Source organism: Sinohyriopsis cumingii, chromosome 6 (genome assembly GCF_028554795.1).
Source record: "Sinohyriopsis cumingii isolate HCF-2022 chromosome 6, ASM2855479v2, whole genome shotgun sequence".
Lineage (NCBI taxonomy): Eukaryota > Metazoa > Mollusca > Bivalvia > Unionida > Unionidae > Sinohyriopsis > Sinohyriopsis cumingii.
In genome coordinates, this window is record NC_142966.1 from 106,386,229 (window position 1) to 106,398,707 (window position 12,479).

The 12,479-nt window shown below is 36.0% G+C and overlaps 1 long non-coding RNA gene across 1 annotated transcript in view; it reads right to left on the minus strand.

Moving 5' to 3' along the window:
- Positions 1 to 11,775, minus strand: part of LOC149797650 (uncharacterized) — a 29,267-nt gene extending 17,492 nt beyond the window's left edge. The window contains exon 1 of the long non-coding RNA XR_016421855.1: positions 9,740 to 11,775. This is a non-coding gene — a long non-coding RNA (uncharacterized LOC149797650). The remainder of the gene's footprint in view (positions 1 to 9,739) is intronic.
- Positions 11,776 to 12,479: the final 704 nt, after the last annotated feature.

Consider the following 12,479-nt stretch of genomic DNA (forward strand, 5'->3'; position numbering starts at 1 on the left):
CTTGCATCAACAGAAAGTTTAAATGATTGCTTGAAATTTGGAGCTGAAAGAACGGATGCACTCTTAAGTATGGCATTTAAGTTATCAAGCGCCTCCTGACATTTCTCAGACCAAAGAAACAAGGTTTTCGTGCTCAACAAATTTGTCAAGGATTCAGCAATTACGTAAAAATTGGAAATTCCGATAGTGTCCAGCCATGCCCAAAAATCGTATCAGTTGCTTTTTACCGATAGGCACAGGGAATTCGGAGATAGCCTTGACTTTAGGATCTATAGGTTTAATTTTTCCATGTCCAACAATATGTCCTAGATATCGTAAGCGACCTCTACTTCCTGTCTGCTAGGGAGGGTTCATTGAAGAAGTTCCACTCAACAGTAAAGTCAACAAAAATGTTTAATGAGAGTAACACAACTAAGAAACTGTAAAGCTGTCACTAGTACAAAATATGCATTGGGATAAGACAAATATATTCCTGCAAGGAAACACTCGTTGCTTGCACTCTTGTATTGTAACAATTAGATGCTAACGTTAATTTTTGATGTATTATTCCTGGATCATTTCAATAAAATGTCTCAGCATATAATAGTCTGTTTCAATGTTAAAGAAATAATAATTGGAAATCATAGAGTGACTCCAACAGACGCGAGCTGAAGATTTGCTTTGTACTCGTTTAATCCAGGTTAACAATGTGGTGGGAGATAACTGCACAACAATATGGAAGATTAATTTACTTACAGAAACACTTCCTACGTAATTTTCCAAAATGCTTGCCTCTGCATACTGTTAAAAATACGGACGTTCAAATGTTCAAAGTATTCTTATTATATTAGCTTTTCACCTAAATAAAGTCCAAATAATTCAAAGTTATATTATTACTTTGCCAGTCCAATATTATTATTATTAATATTATCATTATCAAAGCAATTTATATATGTCATTACTTAAAAAGGGTGTTGGACTTCACATGTGTTACTTCTGGTTTTAAATTTGACCACCCACTGCAGTTATCAGACAAGTACTGTCTTCCACTCCAATATATAACCATCGGTTTTTAACCACGTGACAGTACTGAACCAATCAGAATAGGCTGACCGAATCCGCCAACGAATCAGATTTGGCAAACTGGCAAACCTCAGTCTAGCACAATTCTTGCGATATCAACCATATATGAATAAAGTTCGATATATTTCAGTATAAAAAACATTCCCGCATCTTATATCTTACTCTGTACAAAACTCTGTGTCCTAATTTGTTTATATAGTTATTAGTAGCGGAACAACAGTTCTCAAATAGATAAACTGTGGCAAACCAATGACAGGGTATAATGGTACTAAAAGAATTGCGGTTGCTAGGGAGGTTGCAACTATGCACAAAATAAAATACATTACTCAACAAATCTTAAAGATTTTATACAAAGTCAGTATCTTTCAGATATTTCTTTTCGGCAATAAGTTCACTGTGACTTCATCTGAGTGTAAATATATGTGAATCACATACCTGTAATATCGAGCTATCGAGGTCAAGGGTCTCAAACGAACACAAATAGCGTCCATAAGAACTTGACTCGATCGATGAAAAGTTCGTTTGCCGCGAAAAACGAACAACCTGAAACTTCATATTTAATACACGTATCGTGATGTTCACACCAAGCAACCACAAAATGGAGAAAACACATTTGGTATTAAATGGGGTAATACAGGTATGTAATTTGTGCCAGAAACTGTGATGATTGTAAAATATCAAACCTTGACAAGCCAAGTGCAATATAATGATCAACATGGTAATAGCTAAAACTTATTGACAGATATTTCCTACAGGCATAATAACTATGGAATTAGCCAACTAGTACTTCATTATAATTTGACCGGATGGAACTGAGGAAGTATGAGAACAAGACGTGACGCATTATCGAAAATAGGGAGAAGTTATACGTTAAAAATTAATGTAATCACATAGCAACTAATTCGCCACAAATACATGCTCATGCGCTGCTCAAGGTCCAATGAGCTAAACAGGTAATATTAATACCTTAAAAGAAACATATCTGATAACATATGGAGATTTCACATGCAGTAGTAAATAACCACCCCAACCCAATTATGGTGCACAGCTGGTTAATCCTGAGTCTATGACAATATGAAACACAAGCAAACAAAAACTCACTTTTAGATAAATTAGTTGTCAAAGTCCGCAATAGTGAGTCTGTCAAAGAATTTCTGAATTGTCATTAAGTGATCTTTCCAAGTGTCATAGTAGATGATGACATCATCAATGTAAGCATCACAATTATCTAGACAAGATTTAATGATCATTCATCGTTGAAAAGTACAAGGCGAACCTTTCATCCCAAACGGCATCGCTTTATAGTGATCAACTCCATTGGAGTCAAGAACGCCGAAATTTCCTTTGCACATTCCGTCAGTGGTATTTGCCAAAATCCTTTTAGAAGGTCCAAATTGGTAATTTACTTTGCATTTCCAATTGAATCAATGCGTCTTTCGATTCTTGGGTAGGAAAATGAATCTGTTTTAGTCATACTTTCACCTTTCTATAGTCAGTGCACATGCAAAAAGTAATATCTTCTTTCAGAACAAGTGTACATGGTGAACTCAATCAGAATCATTCTGCAGCAAATACTGAATTTCTTTTTTCAAACATTACTGTTTGAGAGGGTTCATCCTATACGGACGTTGTCCCACAGGCATGGAATCTAGAATGTTAACGTCATGACCTATTTTATTTGTTCATGTAGGAACATCTGGATTCACATGTAAACGTTTCTGGTCCAGATTGTTCATAATTTCTGAATTCCGAAGATCGGTTACTACAGTCCGACCGCATTCCATCGTTTAAATCCTCACTATGTTGGAGAGGTACGATTAAACTGATTGCATGTTTAACCTGGCTATCTCTATCAACATACTCATTTAACATATATGTTTTTGTTTTCGCCTCTCGGGAGTATCGATGATATAATATAAGTCACTTACTTTCTTTTCAACTGTGTAAGGAATAAAGTACTTAGCCTGAAGAGGAGTTTATGGTATGGGCAAGAGAGCCAGAAATCTATCACCAGGGTGAAAACTCATTTCCTTTGTATTTTTGTCATATCTTAATTTTACGTTGACTGAGAAGAGTGCATATTAGTTATTGTACACTCACCAGCCTTTTACAACTTGTATTTGAAATTGGAAACATAATCGAGAAGATTAATTTCTGTATCTTCATGTGAAAGAAGGCTCTCTTTTAATAACTTCAATGATCCATGCACATTACGTCTACAACTATTTCAAAGGGACTGAATCCTAAAGATTCCTGAACAGCAAACAACAGTAAATAAACACGTTCGTCACAATCTTTTCCCTTATCAAAACAATATGACCAAATCATATTTTTCAACGTTTGATGAAATCTTTCTAAGTCCATTGGCTCTCAGGGTGATAGGCCGAATATATGAATTGTTGGATGCATAATTCATGCATAACTGGTTGGAAGATTCTAGACATAAAATTGGACCCTTGATTAGATTGGACAGATTTTGGATGGCTAAATTGAATGGGAAAAAAAACTTTATCAAAGCTTTTACTATTGTTTTAGTTTTAATATTCCTGAAAGGAATTTACTCTGTGAATCCTGTAGAGGTACACATTATGGTCAACAATTGTTGATTGCCTGACTTGGTCTTTGGTAAGGGACCGACACAACCTACAATTATTCTGCCAAATGGTTCGTCAAATGCAGGAATAGGTTGCAGATATGCCTTAGGTATCTTTTAATCCGGTTTTCCTACCATCTGAACCGTTCCGGTGGCATAGTGGTTAGAGCGTCCGCCTCGGATGCGAGAGGTCGTGGGTTAGATCCCCGGCCGAATCATACCAAAGACTTAGAAAAATGGTACTAACAGCTAACCCGCTTGGTGCTCAGCATTAAGAGGTTAGTGTTAGGACTGGTCGGCCTGGTGCCAGGATAATGTGAATGGGTGGGACATCATGCTACATGTCTGCGGCATGTTGCCCCAATGCTAGACATCACTATAAACTACCACACTGCAGACATCGTAGCGATATAACTGAAAAATTTTTAAAGCTACGTTAAAAAAATCAAAATCAAAATATAAACCTACCATTTGACAAGTATTACAAAATCTAAAGTATTTACAAACATCACTTTTAATTTTTGGACAATAAAAGTGATTCAAGATTTTGTGATACGCCTTATTGATCCCTAAATGATCAACCAAAGGAGGTTCATGGACCAAACTAAGAATTTCCTGTCTGTACGATTTTAGCACTACAATCTGATAGTTCACCGACCACTCGTCACCAGCAGGTACTTCAAGCGGTATCCATTTTCTCATGAGGACCCCACTTTTAACAAAATAACAAACAGGTCCTTATGTGGATTCATTTTCTGTATAATAAACGTCAGAAACAAACAGGAGATCTCAGGATCTTTTTCCTGTTCGACAAGAGATTGACGTATGACACCCTGATTGGAATAAAGAGAACGAGTGGCTAAAAGAGAATAACTGCGATCAATAATCTTGGACAGATCCAAATGAAAAGCAAAAGTGACCTCATCAAGCCTGACCAATACATGTGTCAGCTAAAGGAAGACTTTCCTGACGAACATCATTCTCAAGAACTTTCTTTGCCATCGCTCTAGTAACTGCACAAGCTGGGTATAAATCAGGGAATTCTTTTTCAATAGGATAGACCTTCTGATGCAAACAAGGCTTGTCAGCTACAAGTGGATTAACCACAAACTTATTTCCAGCATGGTCACTGACTGTTAACAAACGAACACCCTCGATGGATGAGGACGACACTGTTCCGACTGTCCGGGGTCCTGATACTAAGTCTGATGACAAATTTACACAATGGAGAGGAACATTAACAAAGCCGCACTTTGCTCCGTGAATATGAACACTCTCATTAGAAGAAGACTTCGCAGAAAAAGGCAACGTATTTGATAATATAAGACTCTGAGAAGATCCTGTGTCCCTTAAAAGTTTAATAGGGATATGATTGGCAGAATCACTCATGAGCGATATTGAACTTCTCGGCATAAATGGCTCATAATTCTCCATAACAACAATATTTGTTTGCCCCCAAAAATGTATTGTTTGCAATACACGACGGTGAACTTGAACTCTTAGAAATAAGGAATTAGACCGTCTTGAATCTGTAACAATCAGAAATAACGTGCCATTTTTTGCAATAGGAAGGAAGAGATAAGAACCTCTTAGAAATAAGAGCATTTAGAATAGCTCTGTCTTTATTTTGATGCTAAATTTTCAATATATAGGGATCAGAAATAAGTGTCCATTCTTCTTACGATTGGCGCACGTAGGACGAGACAATGATTTCTGGTCAGTCTTGTCACACGTTGGATTCAAATAATGTGTGCCAGTTTGAGATTTGGAAGTGCTCTTATGAGACTGAACAACTCTTGAGATGAAGACTTAATGACAAATAAAACTTTGCGAGTCATGAAGTAATCGTCAGCTGCACGAGCAGCATTTTCTAAACTTTCGGCCTTGTGGTCATCAATGTATGCTTTAACGTCACGATGGACTCAATTCTTGAACTTCGTTTAATACGAGCTGTCTGAGATTATCGTGATCTTGATCGGCCTTCTCGGCTCGGACTCAATTCTTGAACTTTTCAATTAATATGAGCTGTCTAAGGGTATCGTAATCTTGATCAGCCTTCTCGGCTGAGCACCACTTTATCAAATAGTTCATCTTTTTCTCTTTGGTATGTACAGTTTTATTTTGATATTTCCTAAACCTTTGCTGGTATGCCTCCGGTACCAGTTCATAACCCGTCAAGATGCATTCCGTAACTAAATCATAATTAGCAATCTGTTATACTGAAAGTGAAGTTTAGACTACATTAGCTTTACCAATAAGTATACTTCGTATTAAAAAATTTCAATGATCTCTTGGCTATTGAAAATATTCCGCACGTCTCCTTCTCTCTCTCAAACTATACTGAGTTTTTTTATACATGATACGCTTTTCACTTAATATACTCTATGCAATTTTCTTCAATATTTAAAACTGCGCAAATAATTTTTCTTGTGAAGCCCACTGCATATTTTATTGGTTATCCAATATCAAAAAATATTTTGTAATCAAGGTTTTTTTTTTCATATTGAAATTTAAGTACTGAACGAATTGCTCTCTCTGAAATTTTTCAGCACACGATAGGCTATACATTGCAACCAGTATTAATGGTGGAGGAAGAACCCGGGAAATCCCCGGAAAGAACCACCGATGCTCAAGAAGCTACTGGCAAGCTTTCTCACATACCCACATTGGCCAAATCCGAGACACGAACCTACACAGACAGAGGTGAGATGGCAGTGATCCGTAACGTAGAGTGCTTTAGCCCACTCGACCACTCAGGGCCCCGATCCAGAAGATAGAGAAACACTTAGAGAAGGTCAAAACTTGGAGATAGACATACACAGCTCATTTCAAATACCGCCTCAAATGAATTCCAGATCCTTCCATTACCAGATATGTCTGCATATGTATGTGTGTGTGCATGTGTTTGTGTTGGGGAATGTTAAAAATCTTATCAAATCCTACTACCTCCTTTCATCATAAAATTATTTTTTTAAAAACTATTACAAATATTTTGCAACTACACTTTTGCAAATAAACACTATTTTTTTAAAATTAAAATCAAAAAGATATTTCAAATATTAGATATAATAAAATATTTGTTTCTTAAATATTAACAGAAATAAACACGGAAACTTGTCATAAATGTACCCACTGTAATAATTAGACATACATTCATATACATTCGGCAACAAATAATATCAAGCAGGATTTTGTCTTATCCTATTATTTTTCTCATCAAAGACTCAAAGATTTAACATCAATGTATAGACTGGCAAAGGCACTGATCTGCAAAGAGTTGCATTAATAAAGTCAATAATAATGACGATAAGGAAACGGACATTAACAAACACCTACTTAACCAAGCGTAATTGAATTATATTTTTACATATAAAAACACAAAAACTACAGTTAATATTTTGTTTTAATGAAACATTACAAACACAAGTCATAGATGCATATAAGAAAATTGTTATCATTGTATTCGTTTTACACAATGCACACATTTATATATTTTAAAAGATACTACACATTGGTATTATATTTTGCTTACATGTACTAATTAAATACGTAAATAACACGCATATTATAACACCCACACACTAAATACATAGATTTTACACAACTTTCATCGCTCCGGTGACCTTGGTGGTTAATGTAGTGTTATTTGTTATTGAACAATAACTGCAGAAGGCGTTCTATACTAGATATTAATTACAAGACATCAGTACAGTTATGAAGGGGAGTAAAGACTACCCTGAAAGTATTTTTCCCATGGAACGTAAACCCTAGTGAATGTATAGATGCTTCCCGATAAAGTCACTAGCAGACGATATGCTGCCCATTTTACCTGGATGATGGGCAACATGGAAGTTTCTCCTATATACGATCACTAAATTTTACCATATTTAAGAAGGCACACTGAAGGAAAGTCAACTTATAAATAAAAAATATAGAAAAGGTCTCTTAAGAATCAATTATTTATTTCATCTTCCAAACACCATATAAAGTCAACGGTAAATCTACCTGCTGACCACAAATATGGCTGCTGATGACGTCATTTGGGAACAATCTATAACATACACCAGCTGTTGGTGTATATCAGTTCTAATCCAGTGTGGACTATCTGATTACTTTTACTGTCAAGTGATATTACAAAGCTAATTAGATTAAGGCTTACAGTACATCTCACCTCCTGAGAAAGTTAACATTAAAATGAAACGTGGTCTGATGACCGTATTTCTAAACAAGCTACTAAAGCTTCATTTCTACAAGTGCAGTCTCTAAGGTGGTTTTGATAATCTTCCCGAACGTGTGAAATATCCGTTTTGACTGGTTGGCACTGCTCTGCTTTCGTCTGAGTCAGATAAAGTATCAGGGTTTGAAATACTCTGAGAGGCTCCGATAGTGAGGAAGGCATGGGAATTAAGTATCGCCTATTACTGAATTAAGTATATCCTATTACACCGTATCTCTCGCTCGTCAGTAACTACCGTATATGACAGAGGTGTAGATGCCTCAGATTTAACAATGCCTGAAGAAAAATAATCTTTAATCCATATTTAATTCCCTACCTGAATTTTTTTTCAAGTTTCGGGCGCAATATTGATGATCATAATTTCTCTTTTGAGTTTGCCTTTGATGGTTTTCCGATTTCTTCAGTTTTTGGTACCATAGGCAAAGTAGTTTGTAATTTTCTTCCCATCAATAATTTGGCAGGGCTCTAACCATTTGGTAATGGTGTTACGCGATAAGTCAAAAGAGCTATGCAAGGATCATTTGCTTTTTCAAGCATTCTTTTATTTGTTTGAACAGCTCTTTGAGCGAGACAGTTGCTCTGTGGATATTTTGGACTATTTGTAATATGCCTGAATTCGTAATTTGTCGCAAATTCTTTGAATATTGCGGATGTGTATTGTCGACCATTATCTGAAACAGATACTTCTGGTATACTGTGTCACGTTAAAATTGATTTGAGATGATTGAGAATTGCTTTTGATATGTTTGAAGTTTAATTTCAAGACGTCTGAAACAACCCTTTGCCAAGGTTGACTTGGAAATTCGTTTGGTATCGATGCGATTTCGTCAAGACTATATAAAGTGTTCTACCTGAGTACTTAGTTCTTTCCACCAAATTGATGTTTTGGCGCATTCTCTTCTTGAAGTGATTTTGGTATAAACAAACGTGTACCTTTCATTAAAATACCATTTTGAATTGTAAATTCACCTCTATCTGCCCAGTATGGTTGAAGTTTTCCATCAATAGTGGATTTCTCTGGCCACTCCTTTTTGCAGAATTGTACAAGTTGTTTGCAAATCGAATAATTTCGATATTCAGACTAGTCGAGTATTTGATGCAGGAAAATTACTAACTACGAAATCAACATAGGTGTTGCAATGAACTATCACACGAATCTGTCTGTCACGGGCTTCCACTTCTTTTTTTCTTCCTCTATCAGGTTGAATGAAGACAAACTGTCATCAGCATCACTTCCCATGGAATAAATCAAGGTATTTACTTGAATTTCCTCCTCTTTTTCACTAAGTTCAGATGCTTGACGAAAGCGTTCAAAGCGCTGCAACCACTTTTCCCCAAGTTTCAGGTCTCGAAAAGTCAAATTTGTCCAGATTTGTCAAATGGAATGAAGCCATTTTCAGCTCTGATAATTTCAATCCTGTTTCTACTGCTGCCACCATGTAATGTTATTTGTTACTCAAGAATAACTTCAGAAGGCATTCCATACTATGTATCAACGACAAGACATCAGTATAGTTGGGAAGGGAAGTAAAGACTGCCCTACAAGTATTTTCCCATGGAACATAAACCCTTGTGAATGTATAACATAAACCAGCTGTTGGTGTATATCAGTTATAATCCAGTGTGGAATATCTGATTACCTTTACTGTCACTTGATATTTCAAAGCTAATTAGATTTAAGGCTTACACTACAGGAAGAGCCTCCGTTTCGGCTGCGGGAGGTCGCGGGTTAGAACCCTAGTCTAATCACAGCAAGCACTTCTAAAAATGGTACTAGCAGCTGCCTTGCTTGGCGCTCAGCATTAAGAGGTTAGTGATTGAAGAAAATAAAATAAAGCAATGCTTACCATTTGAAAAGTAGCTTCTCGTAGGTCGGTGGATCTTTCCTGGGTTCTTCCTCCACCATTAATTCTGGCTGCCATGTATAGCCTATTGTGTGCTGAAAAATGGCGTTAAACCCTGCAACAACAACAACAACAACAACCATTTGAAAAGAGGCAATTGTCAACAGAATATTCTGTTCAAAAGAATATTAATTTTGGACAGAGGGGATACCATCCCCGTGTTTTCCTGACTCGCGATATGTAGGCCTATTCTGGAAAGATGTAATGCTTATCCATCGGGCTATAGAAATGAAATATATTACTCTAAACTGTTTCTGTCAGCAGTTAAGTCGAGTAATTAGGTCAGGTTTATAGACAGCTTCTTAAAATTCAACGTAAAAATGCCAGTAAATGGCAGGAGATATTAAGCAAACTAAACCGATTTTGTAAAAAAGTTAGTAAAGTTCAACATTTTATATTTAAAATAATAAGCAATTACGCGGAAGGAAAACAACAGTGAATAAGATGCAATGTGTTTACATCTCGTTGATGGGGAAAAATTACTCCAGAATTTAGAACCAGACTATACGCCAGGGAATTTCTTGAGAATTTATCTTCTAGCGGCAAGTTGCAGACAAATTTGTACATGTGGGACAACTTCTTGCAAAACTGGAAACTTAAATTAAAATGCAGTATTGTTTTAAGGTACACATTTCCATCTTTTATATAATGTATTTATTTGTAATGATTCTAAATGATGCATAGTAACTCAGATTTTCTGGGTTACAAGTTCAAGAAAGTCATGGAGTGGGTCTACATGTTGCCATTTAGAAATAACCTTTTCATGTGCATTTCAAGTCTAAATGTGGAATATTTACTTTATGAATATCACTATTCTTAATTAAAGTACGAGGGTTCTTTCTTGATATAAAATGGATTTTTGTACCAAAATAACATGTGATCCAATATTTAAAGAAATGACGTAATGCCATCAACTACAGAAGCAAAAAATGAGGAACGTAAGCCATCAGAAGATAGTACTAAAGAGTTACCAAGCAGTCGGCTAATAATGAAACTCCTATAAAAACTGGTTTAATAAGAACGGGAATCTTCTCGTTTGTACTCCAGCATGTAACAAACATATGATTACCATCATCTCCACCAGTTCGTGGAAGATCTAAAATTAGGAAAAAAAAGCAAAAGAAATGAGAAAATACAGAGAATATGTTCCAAGCAAGAAAAAGAAAAAGGACACAAGAAGAAAATGACCCTAAGTCGAAAGATCTTTAGTGCAAAATAGAGTCCATCACATTAAAACCAGAGGAGCTTGCAGTACTAAGAGATGGTGGAATGCTAACAGATACCCACATAAATGCAGCTCTAAGGCAACTAAAGAAACAGCATCCAGGAATTTCAGGATCCCTTTCTAGGAAGCAAATCTGAGATTTACATCTGCAAAGAGAAGATTGTGCAAATACTGCATAATGGAAATTTGCACTGGTTAACAGTAACAAATTTATTCGGCAGTAATTATGAAATAGATATATATGACTCATTTACATCTTCCACTCATCATATTTCAACGAATGTCAAGATGCAAATAGCTTTAATTACAATGACTCAAAAAGCACATAACACTAAGGATTAGAAAATGTCAGACGCAAAAGGGAGGGGTTGACTGTTGCCTGTTTGCAATTGCCATGACAGCATCACTTTGAAAAGGAGAAGATCCAAGTAACCTTAAGTATTACCAAGCCGTCATGCAGAGACATTTGGAAGATTGCTTCCACAAAAGGCATATTGCTGAATTTCCACACAAAGAGATCATGGTAAAATCAAATCAAGAGACATACAGAATATCAAAATTAAATCTTTACTTCATCTGCAGACTTCCTGACAACCATAAAGAGAGGATGATTGAATGCTCCAGTTGCAAGGTGTGGTACCATCAGACATGTCTGTCAATTCCAAATGAAATATTAATGGATAAAACACTCAGCAAAGGGTGGCTAGGCACATATTGTGGTGAGAAGTAAAAACTTAAGTTAAACGTAACAAGAAAAACATGAGGTACTATTGTGTGTGTAAAAATATGTTTGGATGCAGGATGTCTGAAGGTACATTGCTTTTATGCTGATTTTTGTATTAGCTTGAGGAGAACAGTTTAAAATAGAGTGGATTGTGCATATTACCTTTAATTTGTCAACTTCTCCAGACATTTTAGAAGGATGGAAGTTAATATCTTTATGTATATATATATATATATATATATATATATATATATATATATATAAGATGGTAGTTATCACTTTCCTAGATGGAGGCCCCGAGTAGCCAAGTGGTCTAAAGCATTCACTGTTCTGGATCACTGCCATCTCACCTCTGTCTGCATGGGTCTGAGTCTCAGACTTGACTAACGTGGATACGTGAGAAAGCTTGCCAGTAGTTTATCGTAGTCAGTGGTTCTTCCCAGGGTTTTCCTGGGTACTTCATCCACCAGTTATACTGGCCGCCATTCATAGCCTATCTTGTGCTGAAAATTGGCGTTAAGCACTACAACAACTACAACAACAACAATAACTTTTTTCCTCTGCTTTCCTCTTTCAATCAGATGTGAAGTACAAAATAACTGCTTTGTTACTTACTTTTAATCATGTTTGTTTATATTTACTCCTGTACTTTTGAGTGAAAAAGAGAACAGTTTAGAGTCTGAAAATCGGGTAGTATAGTTTCACTTAGAGCATCCGCCTCTCTCTTATGCTTG